Here is an 11,599-nt window from a genome sequence, read left to right on the forward strand (position 1 = left end):
CCCCTCCCTCCCTCCCTCACAAACCCTTGATAAATTATTTATAAATTATTTTTATTTTTTCATGTCTTACTGTATGATGTCTCCCTTCACCCATTTTTCTGTTGTCTGTCCCCCAGGGAGGGGGTTGTATGTAGATCATTGTGATCAGTTCTCCCTTTCTCCCCAACCTTACCCTCCTGGTATCTCTATTCTCATTCTTAGTCCTGAGGGGGTTATCTTTCCTGGATTCCCTGTGTTTACAGCTCTTATCTATACCCATGTACATACTCTAGTCTAGCTGAATTTGTAAAGTAGAATTGGGATCATGATTGTAGGGGAAGGAAGCATTAAAGAACTTGAGGAAAGTTGTATGTTTCATCGGTGCTATACTGCACCCTAACTGCAAGCCATGCATTTTTATCTACACTTTAGCGTCCTTTTGTTGGCTGGGAATGGGTGATGAGAAATGCCTACCATTTGACTCTATAAGTGTCTAAGCAAAAGTTGCGCATTATGGTTATACTTAGGATATACTCCAATCCACTGTTCCCTGACAGAAATCAACTACATAATCAAAAGCAATGCCAAATCTATAGCCTCAAAATACAAATTTGAAAAAATATATATGTATATATGAGTTTGGTTCCCAACAATGTTAGCTTAACAATGAACATGTTTACCTGAAGTATATTAACATTGTAAAATATATTAACAATACATGGAGGATTTCACAGTTAACATCTGGAGTTCCTTCTAAAGTACATAGAAATGGAACCATGGAATCTTTTTATATTGCCTAATCATTTTATGGTCTTATGCAATGAACCAAATGAAAGCAGAATCTCCCATTCCACACCCCATGCGTTATCAACAGATAGAGGAAAGCAAGTCTTTCCCTTCTTCTGAGTTTCAACCGTTCACATTTCTCAGTTTCACAGTCTCTTGATTTTTGAACTTTTGAACATTGTTACTCTTTGTCTTGTGCATGGAACTCTAAACCTTATAATGTTGGCATTCAATGACTGGTCATATCTTTTTGTGTTCTTCAAATAAATGAGATGTGAGATTCTTACCATTTTCTTTGTCAATCAAATACGATGTGGAAATAGTCGATATGAAGGAGATTTGGTTTTTCCTCACCATGCTGGTTTGGAAGATGCGGCAGTAGAGGTCTGGCTTCACTCCAGTCTTGGGCATTCGAGGTGTAGAAGGGAGAGTGAGGCCGTGAGAGATTGGTTGGAGACTGAGGAGGACCTCTGTTTCCCTTGGTGGGGATAGCAGGTGGATTTGTAGCTGCCTAAGGATGCTAAGAGGAGTTACTTGAAAGTGCTTTGGCATTTTTTAGTTGAATAAGTCTGCGTAGGGAGGAGCCTGGCCACCGTGGTTGTGTCCACGTCCACTCCTTTGTGCACAGCTCATCATGCGGAGTGCTGGGAGCGTGGAAACTTGCTGCTAGAGGCAGGTGTGGCAAGTTGAAACATTGTGAACGAGGAAAAGAAATGCATACAGTTATAGCATAATTAACCAGATGCTACTTACACTCACTCTCACTCACTGCCAGAGTCAATACTGACTCATGGCAACCCTATAGGACAAAGTAGAACCGGCCCTCTGGGTTTCTGAGGCTCTAATTCTTTTAAGGGAGTAGAAAGCCTTGTCTTTCTCCCAAGAAGCACCTGGTGGTTTCCACTGCTGACCTTGTGGTTAGCAGCCCAGCACATAACTCACTACACCAACAGGCCCCCTTTCCCAGATGCTGCAAGAAATTAGCATTTTAAATAATCTCCCTCTGTGCTACATCAAAAATCTCCCTCTTTGTTACATCAAAAACTGTCTATGGCCTTATTGATAAAGTTCCACTTTTATGTAATACATCTTAATAAGTACCACTTGGCAATAATTTTTGAGTAAGGGAATATTTCCTTTGAAGCTAGTGGCAGAATAGAGATAGGTTCTGTAAATAGGATAATGCAGTTTAAGATAGATAGACTTAATGACTATTACAAGGAAGAGCCATTGACCTTTGAACCACAAAGTCTATATCTGAATTGATAAAGTAATATAAATGTTAAACCAGAATGTCAGATGTCTTGTCTCATTTTTATTTATGTTGCTTTCCTTTTTATAGTGTTAGGCCATAATGATAATTATATTGTATATCACATAATAATGTTTTAAGTACTAAGATAGTTAATATTTAATTACTGTTCTGGTCTATCACTACTGCTATAGTGATAGAGTATAACAATAAGGATGTTTTCTTACAATAATTTAAGTCTTTTTTTTTCATCCCGTGTGCTAAGAATTAGCCAAACTCGGCTATAAAGGGCAGATCTCTAAGTTCCAATGGTTCACGATTCCTAAGCATTCATTTTATAAATTTAAAAGTTTTATATAAGTAAGAGCAATATGGATTTTATATCAGCTTCTTCTTTTACCTTGTGCTATTAGCCACACCCAGACATGACAAAGTCACGTTTTCGAATCAGGCACTTCATAATTCCTTGGTATTAACTTTATAATTAGCCTTTGCTCACCATCACAAGAAAATCAGCTCCTGCATTGGAGAGGACTAAAATGAAGGCCATCTGACTTATGTTTCCAAGTACCATTTTTCCTGGAACCAAGAATCCCACCAGGGAGTAATTGGGCTATGTCAACAGCACTTGTGCAAATGGAAAACAGGTGGTGTAGTGCTTGTGTGCCGGGCTGCTAAACACAAGTCCGGCAGTTACTAGAAGCCCCCGGCAGCTCTGCAGGAGGCAGACGGGGCTTCTCCTCCTGCCAGCAGCCACCATCTCGGAAAGCCAGAGGCTGCGGCAGTCCAGCCCTGTCTCACAGAAGTGCCTACAGGGTTGCTGCCAGTTGGCACCTACTCGGTGGCAGTGAGCCTTTGGGCTTATTGCTATTAGACTAGTTACCATGCATCCAAGAATATCAGTGCAATGCAAATGTAGAGTTAGAGGGTTGTGAGATATATTAGAATACATCTAATAAACCACATATATTAGAATGGTGGTTTGTTCATATAAATACAACGTAGTACTCATTGAAACCTAATCGGAAATGCTCCGTTCTGGATAGTACATGTGTTCTATTAATCACTAAAATAGCTAACTATTATACTGCTAAAAATATGTATTTTAGTGTTTAAGGAAAAGGGCAAAGAAATGAAGGCCTGTACTATGCATAACTGCAGAACAAATATGAATGGCAATGAATAGTGACAACTAAAAAGTCACTGTTGGAATGGACAGCACAAAATGTTGAAGAGAACTTGTTTCAAAGTAATCAGTAAACGCAGTACCACTAACCGTCAGTTGCTGTGTGTACGCCCAGTCCGGGCGCGCATTGCTAAGTGCTGGCATCATTTCTTTCCTCTTGGTTTGTCCTACAAGGGTATAAAGCCATTGGTTGACGAGTAGTCTGAATTTTCTGGTCTTTTTTCCAACCTTTACAATTGTGTTTCTCTTTCTGTCATAGAAGTTCTTCCTTAACACAGAAAACACGCTGTCTCTTAAATGAATTTGTTAGGACTTTGCTGCTACGGGAGAAACAGCCACCAGCAGGATGACAAGCATGAATGTTTACCACCATGAGCTCGCTCACTGCCATTACCAACGCCGACTCATAGGGCCCGACAGGAGACCCCACAGGACAGGGTGGAACGGCCCCAGGGAGTTTCTGAGACTGTAACCCTTCACAGGAGTAGACTGTCCCATTTTCCTTCCACAAGGATGGCACTCCTCGATGGGCTTTATGAGGGTTAGGTAGTGTAATTTTTAAAACAGTCCTGTGAAGAGGCTACATTTATTAGCCCTGCTTTGGTCCAGGATGGTATTTGTATGGTGATCCTGGAAGTCGTCAGTGTAGTGAGACAGGAACCAAAAACTCCCCGCAAACACAAACAAGCCAGGGACTCTACTCAGGCTCAGAGCAGCCCTGTGAATCTGCAAAGATACAGAGAGCAACCTGTGGGGGTCGAATGACCCTTTGACAGGGGGTCGCCTAAGACCAGCAGAAAACACATAAATACTGTTTAGACTCACTGTCACCCTGTGTACACCACCCAGCCCTGCGCCACCCTCACAATCATTCTTGGTTTGAGCCCATTGTTGAAGCCACCGTGTCAATCCATGTCATCAATGGCCTTCTTTTTCGCTGCCTCTCCATTGTGCTAAGTGTGGTGGGACTGGTCTCTCCTGGTAACATGTCCAAAGTACTTGAGCTGAAGTCTTGCCATGTTTCTGCCAATGGACTGTGTGTGTGTGTGTGTGTGTGTTTCTTTCTCTCACTGCTAGTGTTCAACTTTTCCTGCATACTATAAAAGTCTCATACACAGTGTAAATTGGGGGCTACATCTTCTTAGAGAGAAAGCACAGTCTTTTAAGGCTAAAATAGAAGGTAAGGAAAAAGTTTTCAAGCTCTTCCGAGTACATGGCAGCCATTTAAAATTTGCTAAATAAACTTTGATGTTGGGAAATATTCTGAATAATATAAAAAACATTTTCAAAAGTTACTTACCACTAAAGCAAAGCTTGGCCTAATTTAAAAGGTCATAGGCAATTGAAGTGCTCTGTTGGTGCAGTGGTTAAGCACTGGGCTGCTAACCAAAGGTTGGCAGTTCAAACCCACCCAGAGCTTTCACAGAAGAAAGATGCAACTCTTTGCTTCTGATTATCACGTGGGAATCCTGTGGGGCAGCTCTCAGGAAGTTATTTACTAAGGAGAAAAGCACAGACGTGTTATAATGGAGAACTAGCCTAGAGCAGGGCATCCCACCAACATGTCCACCAGGCCCTCTGTGGAGGACAAATAAGCTCTGCATCTCTCTCAACTTGAGAATAGGTGATTTTTATATATTTGGAATTGAACATAAATGGAATGTGTGCTGTCACTTCTATGGGCCATGAGTATCATTAGGGGTAGATTATGTTAAATTCCATCACCAAATTTGGACACAACCTCTGAATCGTTTCCCACAGACGGATCCAGCACCCACTGGCTGCTGTGAGATTTGGCCAAGCCAGAGAAACCACCTAGCATCTTCGCATTAGGAGCCAGCTTGCTCAGGAAGAGAAACCACATTTGATGGGCTACCAATGACAGCTCCAGCCCCTTAGCAGGCTGCTGATTTATCACAAACCATCCACAAATAAAACTTGCAGAATAGAAATGCCCTGCCGCACCAAGAGATACACAGGGAGACAGGCAGGAAATGCCTCCAAGGATCAGAGAACATTTTATAAGCAAGGGTGATGGCATTATGTGGCGGTTGTTATTGTGCGCCATCAAGTTAATTCAGACTCACTGCAGCTCTGTGTGACAGGGGAGACCTGCCCCATCACTTTTCTAGACGGAATCTTTGAAGTCACTGGTTGCTACATTTTGTTCCCAAGGAGACCGGAGCTGGTTTTGAACTGCTACTCTTTCGATAGCAGCCTATGACTTGAGGACTGACTCCTCTACTCCATGATTGTAGGGAGAATGCAAAGAAGGGAAATGCTTGCTAAGTGTTACTATTTCTTCTCTGCATTGTTGCCTGTCCCAATGGTGCTGATGGCAGAGGGACCAATTCTAGGCTTTGTTTGAACAGGAATATATAGAAATGGCTTCAATTTATAGTGCTAAATCATTGCTTCCCCAAATGGGTGATACTGCTTCATGATGAAATCATCCGCTCAAGGGCAGAACAAATCGTAACAAAATGAAAAACCACGAAGGATGTGCGCGGCAAGAGGTTGGGTCCAAACATCAACATGGAGGAATCAGAGCGGTGGCGTGGGAAGCGTCATCAGGGAGACAGACCGGCTCTTTGACCAGGGCAAGACTTGACTGTGCCTGGTTCAGGGTGAAGAAAGGGTGCAGGCTTGGACTTTGACTGAGTTCCTTCTATTATGTGACAGCCGCTTCACGTAATTTCAGGACATGATACTAATTGTGAGTGGCACCAATTATTATACCAGTTTACATGTAGAAACAGACCATAGAACTTAGTTAGTGGCTTAACGGCCATATGGGATCGCCTAATTGGACAACGCAGATGCGTCCATCATCTCAGAGAAGTCTGCTGAGCAGCAAGCACTGTGCTAGGTAGATAATTAAGTAGCCACACCTCTTGTGTAGACACTGGACTCACCTGATCTTTTTATCTCTGCAGGTATATGCCATTCTTTCTCACCTCTAGAATACCTTTACCTTCCACTTGATAAAATATGAAGGTACTCTTTATCTGATGTGTCAGAGGCCCTTCAGAGGCAGGGAAACCCAATGTTCAGACAGAGGAGGAGAGCAATGTTGGAGTTACATATCCAGATGAAAGGAACCTCATAAGTGAGATTGCCATTCCTCTGAATTGCCTGGGGTTTTATAGCGTTGTGTATCTTCCCTCTTAGCAAATATTTGTTCTGTTTGATATATAAAATGCCCTGCAGCATGTAAATATACCATACAACAAGGGTTGTTGACCATCACATTTATGATTTCTTTCTATGCTCCATATGCCTGAAAGCTACTCAGGCAAAAATAATGATTGAGGCACAAAAATGATGAGTAATGAAGAAGACAGGTCTTGGAACCTGAGAACTCGCTGTTTTTAGTGAAAATCCTCAGCACCAGAGGCATTCACACTAAAATGTTTCAGGTAAGAATGAGCTGATGACTTTTCTAGTGAAACAGCACCCAAACCGACATTAGAAGACTTGCCGGGTTTACATCCTCTGCGAGCTCGTGGGTGTAGGAGGGACACATTGAGCTGTTAACCACAGGGTCGGCAATGCCAACCACCCAGCACTGCTGAGGAGCATAGAGGAGGCCGTCCACTCCTGTCAAAATGTGAACTCTCATAAGCCCTAAGGGAGAAGGGATGGGATGGTAGTGAGGGGGGTGCTATGTTTTTTGTTTTGTTTCTTAAGTTTCAAACCAAATCATTCGGCTTGACTCCCCTGCTGAGAATATGCATTTCCACCCACCCATGCACTTATCAGAATTTACTTTTTAACAAGATTTTATATATACATAAGAATACCTGGATCTCTATAAGAATCATCTGAGGAGCATGTTAAAAATATAGATGTAGATTTGTATTTGTAAAGTAGAAAGGCAAATCCTCAGTAGCAGGTCTAACCAGAATGAGCCCATTCACAATTAACATGCTAATGAAGTTCTAGAGCTGCCTGGATCAGCACAGTTCTCACTCTCTCACTCTCTCCCGGCCGCCCAGGTCCCTCCGACTCCCAGGGACCCTGTAAGACAGAGTAGAGCTGCCCCTCTGGGTTCCCAAGGCTGCAGATCTTTAGAGGAGCGAAAGCCTCATCTTGAATGAAGCATGAAAGCCTTGATTTTAGGGCCTGATTTTAAAAAATTTCCTTTTCCCCCAAAGAAAAGTCACAAGGATTAATGTAGGGAAATAAACCCAGCTGGTATGGTTTAGAGATGCGTTATTATTACCTGGAAATATTGGAAGCTTAGGATATTGGGAATCTGAAGCTAGATTGTTTAATTGTTCTACTAATTTCATAAAAATTCCTTCTGATTTATTTTGAATCGAACTCCTGTTGGACTTGAAGGCAAAGAGTGAGCAGCAGAAAAAGAGCTCTAATAAGACAGCTAAGTAAACGGAGAGGGGAAAAGTCCCACAGCTTTTCAACCTCTTTCGTGTGCTTGGAGTTTCACGTTGCTAAATATTTCCAGCCTTCCTGACCAAACTGCCAAACTAACAGCACTGCCATCGAGCCCACTCCAACTCAGAGTGACCCTGAGACTCTTCATCTTTGTGAGGGCAGAAAGCCCCATCTTTCTCCCTGGAGTGCCCGATAGAGTTGAACTGATGACGTTGAGGTTAACAGTCTAATGCCACCAGAGCTCTCTTGTCCACTGCTTAGACCTTCTCACGTTATTCCCGTGCTTTAAGTTTACCAGGTAAAGCACAAAGCTTGCTACTCCCACAGACTCTGAGGGGCAGTTTTGCCCTGCGCTGTAGGGTCACCATGAATCAGAATGCATTGATAGCAGTACTTTTGACTAAGTATGCTGTTCTAGGTCATATCCTGCTAGGTTCCTAGATGTTGGTGTGCTTAAGAAACCTGTTGGGATTAACTGAGTAAAAATGCCCACCAGCTGCTCCTGGAGAGACGCTGTGGCGCCCTGCTCCCATACGGACTGCAGACTCGGAAAACCTATGGGGCAGTCTGCTCTGTCCTAGAAGGTTGCTTTGAGCCAGGATCGAGTTTGTGGTAAAGGATTTGTTTCTTTTCTCAAGCAGTGTACAAGATAGTTGTTACAATGGGAAGATAGAGAGAATAGGTATGGATAACTATAATCTATATCTAGGGTAATGCGGGCCTTCAGCAGAGTAGGAATATTGGCACATGTTACCATCTTTCGTCACTTCACCCAGTTGAGAAACCAAGAGACTGGATGGAATCATAAGAGGAAAGCTCTACTGTGGTTATCAAGGAGCAAGCCCTGATCAGAATTGCCAAGGCACGCTTCCCGCCAAGGGGCGTTTCTATTTCGTACCCACACACCAGGAAGTGCAGGAAGGAAGTCATGAATATTTAATAGATTTTGAGAAATCATAAATATGTATTGCATGTAGGGTTAAACATTTTGGTAAGGAAATGGCTACTGGATTTCTGGCTTCTAAAGGTCCAAGTTGGCCTGGTGACGTTCTTCCCTGTGACTTTTTGTTCCTTGAGGGCAGTTCTTTTGTTCCGTGGTCAACTGCAGGTCTAGACTGCCCCTTTTTCATGGGCTCCGTGGGCCAGACCTGGTTGGGGCCGGTACTTGCTCACGGTGGTGAGGTAGATACTTTCCTGCGAGGAGACAACAAGAACCCAATCCCCTGCCCCCATCCCAACTCAGTGACCTTAGATTGGGCATCTTTACGGGAGCAGACGACTACCCGTCTTCCTCTCAGGGAGAAGCTGGGGGTTTGGACTGCTGACCTTGTGGTTAGCAAGCTAGATCTCACCTGCAGTACCAGAGCCCTTGCTGAGAGGACCCGGGACTCACGCTAAGCATTTGGGGGGAGTATGTTTCAGCATCAGGGCAAGTTTGTGAAATTTGCAAGGTTACCCAGGGCTGAAAGTGAGTAAGTTAGTAAGTGATACTTTTGGCCTCAACAGAAATCCATGATTGTAAAGAGGATCATTTTCAAAAGCCGGAATTTCAGGGCTAAGTGGATGGGAGATCCAAAGAGGAGGATAAGGAGAACGCAACATGACCACGTGGTTCTGAGTCCCAGTGACTGGGAGAGGTTTGATACTGTGACACGAGTGGAACTCGAGAGTTTCGCGGAGAGATATGTTCAGTTTGGGGCACTTTAGACGAAGGTGATAATTCTGAGAGCAAGCTTAGAGAAAACCACGGAAGAAAAGGGGCATTTGAAGTCCAGCTCTTGCCTGGGACAAGAGAGGGCTGTTTTGTGGAACACTTTCAACTAAAACTCCGTTGGTCAGACCTCTTTAAGTGGTCAGCTGTACGTGATTTCCCACTCAAAGAAGGAATGAGCCAAAACCGTGTTGCTGCTGCTGCGGGCCACCGAGTGGGTTCACGTTCACAGTCACCGTGTGTCCCACGGCGGGAGCGCTGCCCGGTCTGCCCCGGCCCGTCCTCATCAGTGTCGTTTGAGCCGTTGGCTGCTGCCATGTGAAAGGCCGTCTCATGGACCCTCTCCTTCCCTAAGCATGACGTCCTTCTCCGGGGACGGCCCTCCTCAGGACATGTCTGAAGTACAGGAGCTGACGCCCTCTCAGGAATGTTCCAGCTTTCTCTCTGCCAAGACCGGCTCGTCCGCTCTTCTAGCAGCCCGTGTGGTTCGTTCAATGTTCTTTGCCGGCGGCGCCACCCTTCAAATGGATCAGTGGTTCTTCAGTGCACTTTATTCAGTGTCCAACTTTCACATGCATATGAGGCGACGGAAAATACTGTGGCTTGGCCCAGGGGACATCTTTGTCCCCAAAGTGACATCACGGATCGTGAATGCTTTAAAGAGGTCTTGGGTAGCAGATTTGCTCCATGCCGTGCGGCCTGTGATTTCTTGACTACAACTTCCGTGAACACTGCAGGAAGGCTCCAACACAATGAATCCTTTTCTCTGTTTCTCATGATGTTATCTACTGGCCAGTTTTGAGGATTTTTGTTTCCTTTATATCCAGTTGCTCTCTTTATTGGAGGCTGTAGTCTTTGATCTTTATCAACAAGCGCTTTAGGACATCCTTGTTTTCTGCAAACACGTTTGTGTCAACTGTGTAATCCAGGCTGTTCATACACCTTTCTCTTCATCTAGTTCAGTTTCTAGGATAATTTGTTCAGCATACACATTGGATACAGCCCAGATGCACCCCTTTCCTGATTTGAAATCATTCAGGGTTCCCCTCTTTGGTTTGAATGTGGGCCTCTTGATCGATGTACAGGATCTACATGAGCACACAGAAGTGTTCTGGAATTCCCATTCTTCTCAATGTTGTCCATCCATTGTTTGTTTTGATCCACTCAGTCAATTGTCTTTACATGGTCAATAAAGCACAAGTAAATAGCTTCTGTTACTCTCTGCTTTGGGCCGAGAACAGTCTGAAGGCGTCAGTGATAGCCCTCAAGCCATGTCGAGGCGGACCCCATCTTGAACTTCTGGCAGCTCCCGCAAATATATTACTGCAGCCATTTAAACTTTTTCTTCAGTATCATTGTACTGAAATGATCTTAATGACAGAGTTGGATAATTTCTGCATTTTGTTGGATGATCTTTCTTTGAATGGGCCCAGATATAGCTCTTTTCCTGTTGGTTGGCCAGATAGGATATCAATCTTTATGCATTCCATTTGATTTTTGAAAACTTCCAATTTTCTTAGATTCATACTTTGTACATTCTGATAGACATGAGCATTTAAAAATTAAACCATTTTAAATATTGGCATGATCTTGCCTGCAGACAAAAATATAAGTTATATTTGCAGTTTATTTCAAAATAAAAAATGTCAACATAGTTATAAAAGTGGACGCATATAATTGTGTTCTTTCTAGGCAGGGAATATGGGTTGGACAAGGTAGTTGGGAGCTCATTGTATACACAAGTGAACTGGTAGAAGGACTGAATTGTACAATGGTCCCTAGAGAAACTTGGTCCCTGGTGTTTAACGTAGTTTTGACAAATCCCTTGGGTTCAAGTTCCAACTGTTTCCATTGAAAGACTAATTAAAATCCTTGGCTGATGTGGGAACTGTCATTTGAGAATTAAAAGATAGAGTATGTTCAAACTCCCAGACTCACTTGCCCCTCTGGAAGACTTCCCAGTACTATGCTGTGTGACCCAAACTGTTCAATTCAATCTCTAATATTCTGTTAGAATAGAATTGTAAATGGTTAAAGAAGGAGACTCTGAGGGCTCTTACATGATTTTAGTTACAAGTGTTTTAAGTTTTGACTTGCTCTTACTTTTACGAAAAATAAAATAATACCTGCTCAAAACCACAATATTACAATCGATATTTCCTTGATCACTGTGAAAGTGAAAAGATGCTTTCAGAGGAGCCCCATTTAATGGGTCTCTAAATTCAAGTTTCTTCCTTCAGTACCATTGTTTCTTGCTCATATGCTACCTCCCCAAGTGGTGGAATGT

At 43.2% G+C, this 11,599-nt stretch overlaps 1 protein-coding gene across 1 annotated transcript in view; it reads left to right on the plus strand.

Moving 5' to 3' along the window:
• The window catches only part of SCIN (scinderin), an 85,906-nt gene that overhangs the window by 34,840 nt on the left and 39,467 nt on the right, over window positions 1-11,599 (plus strand). The gene's annotated exons all lie outside the window — the stretch shown is intronic.

The sequence above is a fragment of the Echinops telfairi genome, unplaced genomic scaffold, assembly GCF_000313985.2.
Source record: "Echinops telfairi isolate 266 unplaced genomic scaffold, ASM31398v2 ScPeMD7_23;HRSCAF=83, whole genome shotgun sequence".
In the NCBI taxonomy this organism is placed as follows: Eukaryota; Metazoa; Chordata; class Mammalia; order Afrosoricida; family Tenrecidae; genus Echinops; species Echinops telfairi.